This window comes from Prionailurus viverrinus, chromosome A1 (assembly GCF_022837055.1).
Source record: "Prionailurus viverrinus isolate Anna chromosome A1, UM_Priviv_1.0, whole genome shotgun sequence".
Taxonomy (NCBI): domain Eukaryota; kingdom Metazoa; phylum Chordata; class Mammalia; order Carnivora; family Felidae; genus Prionailurus; species Prionailurus viverrinus.
In genome coordinates this window covers 91,220,721-91,232,415 of record NC_062561.1, presented here as the reverse complement: position 1 = coordinate 91,232,415, position 11,695 = coordinate 91,220,721, and positions in this window count along the sequence as shown.

Here is an 11,695-nt window from a genome sequence, read left to right as displayed (position 1 = left end):
AGGCACATTTCTGAATAAAAATAATAGGACAGCATCACCTTGGCATTCTCTCTGCTCCATTACACTTGCCAATGGGTTGTGTGCATATATTTAGGCCATGTGCAGACTTGGAAAAGCATAAACCTACTGGGTACCAAATATACACCCAGCACCATGCAAGATACTTTCACATTCAAGCATAAATTGGTACTTGTTATAAGTACCAATTCTTAATCTCAAAAGTCATGTGTGCAAAATGTAACTCCATATTTCACAACTCAATTTTAATTTCTTTTTTTTTTTTCCAGGGCGGTGGCAATGGGCAGAGAGAGAGAGGGAGACAGAGTATCCAAAGCAGGCTCTGTGCTGATAACAGCAAACCCAATGTGGGACTCAAACTCATGAACCTCGAGACCATGACCTGCGCCGAAGTCGGACGCTCAGCCAACTGAGCCACTCAGGCGCCCCACAATTTTAATTTCTAATTCCAATTTCTGTAAGCATAATCTAGTCCCTCCCAGGAAAACTCAGCCCAATCTATGGTCACTCAACATTTCAGGCAGAGTTATCCTACCTTGTCCTCCTGCTTTCCTCGGGTGGGACCAGGACTGAGTGTGATGGACACCTGGTCGCAGTCCCCAGCATCCTCCTTGGCAGCCCATGACAGGTTGGCACCTGTGCCCACCAGCATCCACTGAAATCCACCCCACCCCAGCCATGGCCACCTGCTGGAGAGAGAAGCACTCTGCATGCTTTCATCAAAACTGTGAGCACTCCTGAGGCTCTCTCTCAAGAGATCCGGAGACACGCAGCTGCCCTCCCCTTCCCAGCCCCGGGGTCCTGGGACCTTGTGGCCAGCATGTTCTCTGGGCCAGAGCCCTTCTCAACACATATACACTGCCCACTGGGGGCTCCTCCAGCCAGTGGACTCAGCTCCTACATCAATCTCCATTCTTCCCCACTCTGTTCTTCTCACAGAAGAACGTTTAGATAGAGTCCTTCAGGATTTGTCTCTCGATACCCAAAGCAAGTCAAAAATATCTTGATTTTCAAATGAATGTTCCCTCCGCTGTGAGTTCCTGAAATCCATTTAGAAACTTGGCTGGCTTTTTGTTCTCTCTGAGATCTCAGTGTCCTCCCTTGGCTGGGCCCAGGAAGAGCCCTGAGAAAGCCCACAGGGACCACAGTGAAGGTGAGAACAATAATTAACATACATGGGAGTGGTTGCATGCCAGTTTGACCCAAAATGTATATTTGGAGACCCCAAGAAATGGGGAGGCAGATCTTTTCTGGCCAGCTTGCCCACCATTGTCTCCCCCCCGCCCACTGCCTTTAAGGAAGAAAGGACTTGCTCCCATGACTCTCACCAGCTCCCCAGATCCTGACAGTGCAGGTCTGGAAGGGCCCATGGTCCCTGACATGAGTAGGAAATCAAAGACCACAGGAGATATAGACAGAGGTTCAACAGAATCTCTGGGGAGCTGGAGTATATGTACCTTCCCGGGCCACACCTCCAGAGCTTTGATTCAGGAGGTCTAGGGAAGAGCCTGAAAATCTGCATTTCCAAGAAGCTCCCACGTGTCGCTAGTGCTGCTGGTCCAGAACCACACTGAGCAGTGCTGGTGTGAAGGACCCAGTGGCTTGAGGGAGGGGGACAGAGACTTATGGAGAGGCAGACTTCTGAGAAGAAACAAAAGATAATATTGAGAGAAACAATTGGGTTTGGGGGGGATTATTTTTATTTTTTAGAGAGAGAGAGCATGGGAGCTGAGAAAAGGAGCAGAGGTAGAGAGACAAAGAAAGAGAGAATCTCAAGCAGGCTCCATGCTCAACACAGAGACCAACGCAAGACTCAATCCCACGACCCTGGGAACATAACCTGAGCCAAAATGAAGAGTCAGACACTCAACCGACTGAGCCGTCCAGGTGCCACTTGAGAGAAACAATTTTAATGAGAAGTCTTAAAACAAGATTGATGTATCAATATAGATGGAAATGGATGGATAGGCATACATATACATATACACATGGGTTAGATATACATATAGATTAGAGACAGAGTAGATATAGTTATAGACATGCATATAGATACAGATTTAGATTTGGAATAGATGTATTCCAAAATCTTTGCTTGTTTTTCTTATTGTTTCTTGGTAATATCTTCTTCACTCTCCTTAAAAGTTCTCATTACCAGGGTTCCCTGGGTGGCTCAGTCAGTTAAGCATCCAACTCTTGATTTCACCCCAGGTCATGATCTCACAGTTTGTGAGTTTGAGCCCCAAGTCAGGCTCTGTGCTGACAGTGTGGAGTCTTCTTGGGATTCTCTCTCTCTCTCTCTCTCTCTCTCTCAAAATAAATAAACTTTAAAAAGAGTTCTCATTACCAGTATTGTCTAAATTTTTATTACAATTTTAACTTTTTTATTTGTTCATACATGTTCACATATTTTTATAGTTTCTATTTGTATTTATTTTTACTACAGTTATTTATCCACACCCATACATACATTTTATACCTAAACATACATTCAGTTTATAAAATTCAGTAAAGGTAGTAAAACATAAACTGGATGTTGCTGGTGATATAATTCATGATCCCAAAGGTCAAAAAAAAGACCCAACATTATCCTAATTATCACCCCCTTCCCCGCGCACACCCCAAACTCCTGACCCCTCATTTCCTGGGACTCTCTTGATGAAACATCAGCTGGGTTAAATCTGACTCTCCCACTGAAGGGGGCTGGGAAAATCACAAGCCACGTGGACCTGACGGGTCTCACTTCAGTTTCTGACCATGAACCTCAAGAGGCAAATCGTCCTGCCCAGGCCACACTATGCTTCCCTCTTCGGTCCACTACCCTGTGTCCAGAAGGCCATTTCCTTCTTCCTCCTCTTTCCCCCAGAGCTGCCCCATCTTCTTTACCTTTCTACCTACTACCTGAGATCCATGGCCAGTCCCTCCTCACCCATTCAAGGCATGGCTCTGTAACTCTCCTCTCTGGCCTGCATCATCAGTTTTCACTCTACAGAGATCTTCTTCAACAGCTGTTACCTCTCCCGGCTGAGAAGAACAAACGAAAATGTCCTTGGCTTGCACCTACTTCTGCCAGCATCTGTCCCATTTCTGGTCTACACTTGTCTCTAATTCCTCCCCACCCACCCTCGCTCATTTGCAGCCATGCTTTTCGCACATGGTTCTGATAAATTGCTCTTCACAAGGTTGCAGATCATTTCCACCTAGATCTCACTACCAGCCCTAAGTCACCCCCGTCTTGGTCAGTCTTTTCTCCTTGTAACATTTCCCTCCTTGGATTCCAGGATACTAACTCCTAGTCCTCCTTCTTCCACCTCCTTAAACATTCCTTCTCTGTCTCCTTTGCTGGCTCCTCTTCTCCATGACCTTCTTTTCCCCTCTACCTCTCCTGGCTTCCTTGGCGACTGCTCATTCAGAGCTCCTCCCACCCCTTCCCGGCAAGTAGAAGACCATATGTGACTGGCTCTTGCCAACGGGCTGTGAGCAGAAGAGACAGGTCACTTCCCAGCAGAGCCTGCCACACGACTCTCCAGCTGTCTTTTCTCCTGCTGCAGCTATTTGCAGAAATCCTCGTGTTGACGTGCGGGACCAAAAAACCAAAGCAGCCTGATCACTGAGTCACCCTATGAAAGACAGATGTCCTGGAAATGAGCCCAGACCTCCATCAGGCTTCATATGATTGAACAATAAACTTCTGTGTATCCAGCCACTGGGATTTGGGAGCTAGTTGTTACCGACGCAGAAGCCTATCCTATCCTGACCAATACAGTCACCTTAACCAGTCTTACAGCTTTCAAAACTATCTATCTGCCAATAACTCACAGGTTTATAGATCCAGCCAAATTTGTCTCCGAGCCTCCAGACTCAGATATCCAAGTGCCTATTCAACACCTCCATCTGAGATGTTAAACAACTCAAACTTAATGTATTCAAAACCGAATTCTTGATTTTACCCCGTAGCATTTCTCATTCCAGCTGGTGGCAATTCTACTAACCACTGTAGTCCACTGCTACGATCCTGATCCCAGCCACTGTCACCTGTTACCTGGATCACTACAGCGCCTCCTGCTAGGTCTCCTGCCTCTACCTATAGATCTATTTCTATACTATCTGTACCTATACAATCTCCTTCTAGCAGGTCAGCCAGAGAGATCCTTTTATAACTTAAGTCAGATCAAGTCTTTCTTCTGTCTCAAAACCCTAGAATGACTTCCCATTTTAGGTAGAGTAAAACCAAAGTCTTTACTGTGACTGCAAGACCCTAAAGGATCTAGAGCTTTTAGCCACCAGAACCCCCACACACACACCCAGGGCATCTGGGTGGCTCAGTTAGTTAAGCATCTGCCTTCAGCTCAGGTCATGATCTTGCTGTTTGTGAGTTTGAGCCCCATGTTGGGCTCTGTGTTAACAGCTCGGAGCCTGGAGCCTGCTTCCAATTCTGTATCTCCCTCTCTCTCTCTGGCCCTCTCCTGCTCTCTCTCTCTCTCTCCCTCTCTCAAAAATAAATAGACATTAAAAAAATTTTTTAAAGAACCCCAGAACCCATTCTGCACCAGTTGCCCCAACGTTCTTGCTCTTCATCCAACATGTAAGGCACACTCCTTTTTTAAGGTCTTTATACTAGCTGCTTCCTAGAACATTCCTTCTCCACCCTGAAAAATTCACTCCTTCACCTTATTTTCTTAAATCTTACCTTCCCAAGAAGTTCACCCTGAAACCCCTACTTAAAATTACAGAAGCTTCCCATCTCACTGCCTCCAGTCCTTCTGACCCTACTCTCCTTGTCTCTTTCTTCCTTAATACATATCACCTTCATCTATATTTACAAAATCTACTTCTTTATTTTTATGTCTCCTCACGCTAAAACGTAAGTTCCATGAAGGTAGGGTTCTTTGTATTGTGCATTGAAAAACCCTAAATGCCTATATTGGGGCACAGAGGAGGTCCTCAAACATTTGTCAAATAAATATGTAAACAAATAACTCTCCAGACACAATAAAATATTATTCATGAAAAGAAAAACCAACCTGGAAAACAATGGATAATAGTAGCTCCAAAATGAAAAAAAGGAAAATAGTGATACAAGATACAATACATGAAAACTTCCCCTATCTGAAAAAATAGTTTAATTTTCCAGGTGAAAATGTCAAGCTAAGTACCAAGTAGACGTCACTTATTTTATTTTATTATTTTAAGTAACCTCTACACCCAACATGGGGCTCGAACTCAAACCCCAATATCAAGAGTTGCACACTCTACTGACTAAGCCAGCCAGGTGCCCCCACAGTAAATAGGAGTGCCTGGGTGGCTCAGTCAGTTAAGCATTAAGAGTCTGACTTTTGCTCAGGTCATGATCTTGCGGTCTGTGAGTTTGAGCCCCGTGTTGGGCTCTGTGCTCATGGCTCATAGCCTGGAGCCTGATACAGATTCTGTATCTCCCTCTCTCTCTGCCCCTCCCCTCTCACTCTCTCTCTCTATCTCTCTCTCAAAAGCAAATAAACATTAAAAAGAAGAAAAGTTTTAAAAAGAAAATAAAGTAAAGTCATAAATATAAACATTTCCCGTGGAATTTTTAAACTACAGTGATCAAAAGAAAATCTTACAGTCTTCCAGAAAGAATGAACAAGATACTTACCAGAGAAAATCACACTTCCAATGTATTCCTCAGAAAGTCCACCATAAATTTCCTTTCTGATTAAATCATTCAAGAATATTCTTATCAACATTAAAATTAAATCAAAACAATAACCTCAAGCTAAGAGAAGACAAAGTGTACAATAAATACTGATAAATGATAAAGCTAATAAAAATATAACCTGCTTGGGGCACCTAGGTGGTTCAGTCGGTTAAGCATCCGACTCTTGGTTTTGGCTCAGGTAATGATCTCACATTCATGAGTTCAAGCCCAGCATTAGGCTCTGCACTGGTAGCACGGAGCCTGCTTGGGATACTCTCTCTCCCTCACTCTGCCCTTCCCGCCCCCCCCCCCCCCGCCCGCCACAAGGAAGGAGGGAGGGAAAGAAAGAAAGAAACTAAGAAAGGTTAGAAAGCAAATAATATATTACTAAATAACCCTTAGTAGAAAGCAAATTAAGGAATATTTAAAACTGAACCAGAGAGGGGCACCTGGGTGGCGCAGTCGGTTAAGCATCCGACTTCAGCCAGGTCACGATCTCGCGGTCCGTGAGTTCGAGCCCCGCATCGGGCTCTGGGCTGATGGCTCGGAGCCTGGAGCCTGTTTCCGATTCTGTGTCTCCCTCTCTCTCTGCCCCTCCCCCGTTCATGCTCTGTCTCTCTCTGTCCCAAAAATAAATAAACGTTGAAAAAAAAAATTTTAAACTGAACCAGAGAAATGTCAAAATTTTGGGGGTGCAAGTCAGGGTACTTGAAATAAAATATATATCTCTTAAAGCATTTATTGGAAAAGAAATATTAAAAATAAATGAAATAGGAGCACGGGGGGGGGGGGTGGAGTTCGAACCCCACGTTGGGTGTAGAGATAAATAAGTGAATAAATGAATGAATGTAATAAGCATTTAATTCAAAACACTGGGAGAAGAACAACAGACCAAATCCAAGGAAACTAGAAAGGGAGACAATGAAGATAATTGCAGATAAAAAAAGATAATAGAAAAGACTCATAAAGATGACAGATATTCATAAATTACAAAATACCAATAATTTTTAAACTTAGACAAAAATGATACACTCACAGACAATGACTAGATGAATAATTCTGTCCCAGTTGAAATGGCGGTCAAAGACCCCCTCCCACGAAGACTAGACAAGTAGCAAAAAAAGCCTGGCTCTGGCACAAATATTTTTTACAGGTGAATCCTTTCAGACTTACAAGCAAGAATTAGCTCTTCTCTTATTAGTGTAAGTTCTCACGAAGTGCACAATGTAATGCAGGATCCACTGGTCCCTTGTGGCTGTGAGCCCTTGAAATGTGACTAATAGGATTGGCAAAGTGAATTTTTACTTTTAGTTCACCTTCATTAAGTTTAAGTTTAATGGGGTGCCTGGGTGGCTCAGTCAGTCGAGCCTCCGAGTTCAACTCAGGTCATGATTTCACAGTTCTTGAATTCAAGCCCCGAGTTAGGCTCTGTGCCGACAGTGCTGACCCTGAAGCCTGCTTTGGATTCTGTGTCTCCCTCTCTCTGTCTCTGCCCCTCCCCCACTCACGCTGTCTTTCTCTGTCTCTCCAAAACGAATAAAAGTTAAAAAAAAAGTTTTTTAAGTTTAAGTTTAATGGAACAACTGATATTGAATTCCATTATTGGAAAACATTTTTAATGCCATGAGGTTCGGTATTTCTTAAACTGAGTCAGTCATGAAACCTTTTTAGTTTTTTTTTTTTTTTAATTTACATGAAGTAAGGTATAATGCATTACTTTTGGCATGCAGTTCTGTGAGTTTCGATTAAATGCATCAGACCACGTAACCAACATCATATGTAGGAGGCAGAACAGTTCTCTAGCCCCACGACTGTCCCTCATAATTCTCCTTTTTAGCAAAACCTTTCCTCCACCAGTCACCCCTAGCAACCTTATCTATTCTCTGTCCTCACAGTTTTGCCTTTTCCAGAATGTCATATAAATGGAATCCTACGTTGCAGCCTATGGATGCACCTATTTGAAATGTTTCCAGACGTTTGAAACAACTACGTATGTAGACCTACTTTTTCAACTATAAATGTAAGAAATCTAAATGCATATCACGTATTTCTTATGAAAATATCCAAATTAATTACATTCATTCACACTTGCATAAACCAACACAAAACTAATTTAAAAAATTTTTTTTAATGTTTATTTATTTTTGAGACAGAGAGAGACAGAGCGCGAGCGGGGAGGGGCAGAGAAAGAGGGAGACACAGAATCTGAAACAGGCTCCAGGCTCTGAGCTGTCAGCACAGAACCCAACGCAGGGCTTGAACCCACAAACTGCGAGATCATGACCTCAGTCGAAGTCGGATGCTCAACCAACTGAGCCACCCAGGTGCCCCAACACAAAACTAATTTAAATAAGACACCACACGCAATGGCAAATATATATGTGAATATAACACCTATTTATAGAGTAACCCATACATACAAGGTCACAATGGAGAAAACTTTTAACACTCTTTTAAAGGACGTAAAAGATCCTCTGAAGAAGCAGAGAAACACTCTAAGGTCTCCCTCAAATTAATCTATAAATTTAATGCAATTCCACTATAATTCCCACTGGATTTATTACAGAACTTGATACACTTACCCTGAAATCCTGATCCTAGTTATGGCAGACTAGTCTATTCAAACAAAGCTTCCCACCAGGAAAAATTTAAATGTGACTTCAAATGTCTCTTAGATTTTCTTAAAAACACTTAGGGGGTGGGGGGCGCACTACCTGCATGGTGCAGTCAGTTAAGCATCTGACTCTTGATCTTGGCTCAGGTCATGATCTCGAAATTTGTGGGTTCGAGCCCCACGCCAGGCTCTGTGCTGATGGTGCAGAGCCTGCTTGGAATTCTGTCTCTCCTTCTCTCTGCCCCTCCCCTGCTTGTGCTCTCTAAACAAAGAAAGAAAGAAAGAAATCAATAAACTTAAAAATTTTTTGAAACAGACAAGAGATTCTGTTACAAGTAAGATGGAGCGAACACAGTCCACTTTGTCTCTCCCACTGAATGCAGCTAAAACGCTGGACACAATCCATGTCACAGCTCTCTGAGGGTTCTGAAAAAAAAGTGGCGGTGGACACATAGGAGAAGAAACTGACGATCAGTTGCCTAGGATCTTTTGGTCCCCATATCTCCTGGTCTGTATTCAAGGGCAACATAAATCCTAGAACTGCAACCCCGGGCACCAACAAAAATTGCTCCCAGAGAAGAAAACAAAATGCTACCAGAGAAGCCCTCCTTTATCTACAGAGCAAGCAGAGAACCCCTAAGAAACAGAGAGAATGGGGACTATCCCCTGGGTGGGTTGCTTGCTTGCTTGCTTGGTGTTTTTCCCTGGGCCCTGGCCCCTGGTAAGCTCAGTCCTGAAGCTGGCGCCCCTTGCTTTCTTACTTGCCTCTCCCCTCCCACCACTTACCCACAAAGGCAAACCTCTTCACGGAAAGTGTACAGAGGGAAGACCACAGCCCCAGTTCTCCAGCCAGAGGACAGGGAAGGGGATTTCTGGGAGTGAGTGTAGAAGAGATTGTGAAGAGAGGGAGACTTAGATAATAATCCTATAGGGGCTCCTGGGTGGTGCAGTCGGTTAAGCATCTGACTCTTGATCTTGGCCAGGTCATGATCTCCCGGTTCGTGGGTTCGAGGCCCACAAATCGACACTGCATAGATGGCGCACAGAGCCTGCTTGGAATTGGGTCTCTCTTTCTCTCTGCCCCTCCCCTGCTTGTGCTCTCTCTCTCTCTCTCTTTTCTCTCAAAATAAATAAGCCTAAAAAAAGAAAAGAATCCTATAAAGTTGTATATGAACTCCTGGGCTCACCTCCAACATACACATACGTGGATCTGACCCCAAACAGGACAGACACCAAAGGCTTTGAGAAGTCAGTGACACGTTAGCCAAGCGACCAGGACTCATGGCTCTTTAATATACAAAGAACCAGGCAACTGTGATCAATTTTCAAAAGAAATGACAACTAACCCACCAACTTCATGATGACCCAGCTGTTGGAATTATCAAATGTTTAAATTTTTATTCAATTTTTAAATATTTATTTATTTTGGAGGAATAGGCCACTATTCCCCCTGCTCCTCCCCTCTGTTAGGGTGATAAAGGAAGTTCCACAGAATGGGAGCTCTGCCAGCCCAGTCTCTCAGTGGGAAGAGGGGGACAAACTCTGGAAACCAAAGTAGCTGTGTGGTATGAGCATGAAATAAACTTTTCTTGTTTATAATCACTAACACATGTTGGAGCATCTAGGTGGTTCAGTCGATTAAGCATCTGACTCTTGGTTTCAGCTCAGGTCATGCTCTCACATTCATGAGTTCAAGCCCCATGTTGGGCTCTGCACTAATAGAACGGAGCCTGCTTGAGATTCTCTCTCTCTCTCTCTCTCTCTCTCTCTCTCTCTCTCTCTCCCTCTTCCCTCTCTCTTTTCTGCCCCCTTCCTCCCCCCAAAATTAATAAACAAACATTTATAAAGTCACTAACACACGAGTGCAGTTCTGAGCCCTGGGAATACAGCAGTGGACTAGAGGGACAAGTTTCCCTCTGAGCTCCGTTCCAGTGTGGGGAAGCAACAATACCAAATAAAACTCCAACAGGAAAATGTCAGAAACTGATAAGTACCATCAAGGAAATAAAACTGAGTGAAGTGACAAAGAGGGACCAGAAGCTGGGAGGGGTGTGTGTTTTTCAGCTGTTAGGGATGGTGTCTCTGGAAAGTTGAATTGAACTTGAATATGTAAGATGTTGATTAAAAGTCGATCAGGCTGAGAGTAGGAGAAAATCATTCCAAGCAAAGAGGAGAAAGCATTTGCAAAAAATAAGCGTGGTATGTTTAAGAAACAGAAAGAAATCATGTGGGACTTAACAAACCTACATATAATGATATGAAATGGGGTAAGAAAGATTGAGGGGTCAGATCATACAGAGTCTTGTAGGCTGAGCTGGTTATATGCATGGGAGAATGGGTATTGGATGATTGGATGGAAGGATGGATGGATGGATGGATGGATGATGGATGGATGGATGGAAATAGTCTAATCCTGGATAGTTAGAAACCCAAATCCACTTAGACCACTAGATGGAGCCAAACACTGGTATTTGTTACTCAGTTGTGTCTGTTACTCCTTTGGCTAAAATTTAAAAGCATTCATGGGGGGCGCCTGGGTGGTTCAGTCGGTTGAGTGACCGGCTCAGGTCATGATCTCACAGTTTGTGAGTTCAAGCCCTGCATCAGGCTCTGTGCTGACAGCTCAGAGCCTGGAGCCTGCTTCCGATTCTGGGTCTCCCTCTCCTTTTGCCCCTCCCCCTCTCATGCTCTGTCTCTCTCTGTCTCAGAAATAAATAAACATAAAAGAAAAAAATTTTTAAATAAAATAAATAAAAGTATTCATGGTATTCCTCACTAGGAAGTAGACAAGGCTTCAACTGTCCTTAGAGCAGAGCAGAGCAGGTCATGATGTCAAAAAGATTAGGAGGTGCAACCTTAAACCTTCTTATTGCATCATTCAGAGGAGTGATTTGGCTTTAACTGGCCCTTCCTGGCAGCAGGGTACCAACTATGTCCAAAGACTGAGGATTACAAAATGCCAGCCAAAGTATAAAACGTGTACATGTGAGATAGAATGACTTCAGCCCGAGAGGCTCTTAGCTGATGGGCCAACTCACAATACCAGTGAAGCCATGAGGTTCCGTCTCTTTGGGCATGGCTTTGGGATGAGGCAAATCACTAAACCCACCCCGAGGTGCTGCATAACTCAATTTAAAGTCCACATTTGGCCACCTGGGTGGCTCAGTTAAGCATCCAACTCTTGATTTCAGCTCAGCTCATGATCTCGTGGTTCATGAGTTCAAGCCCCGTGTCAGACTCTGCTCTGACAGTGTGGAGCCTGCTTGGGATTGTCTCTCTGTTCCTCCCCGCCGCGCTCTCTCTCTCTCTCTCTCTCTCAAAATAAGTAAATAAGCTTTAAAAAAAATAATAAAGGAATAAAATAAATAAAGTCCACATCAAGGAGAAAATGA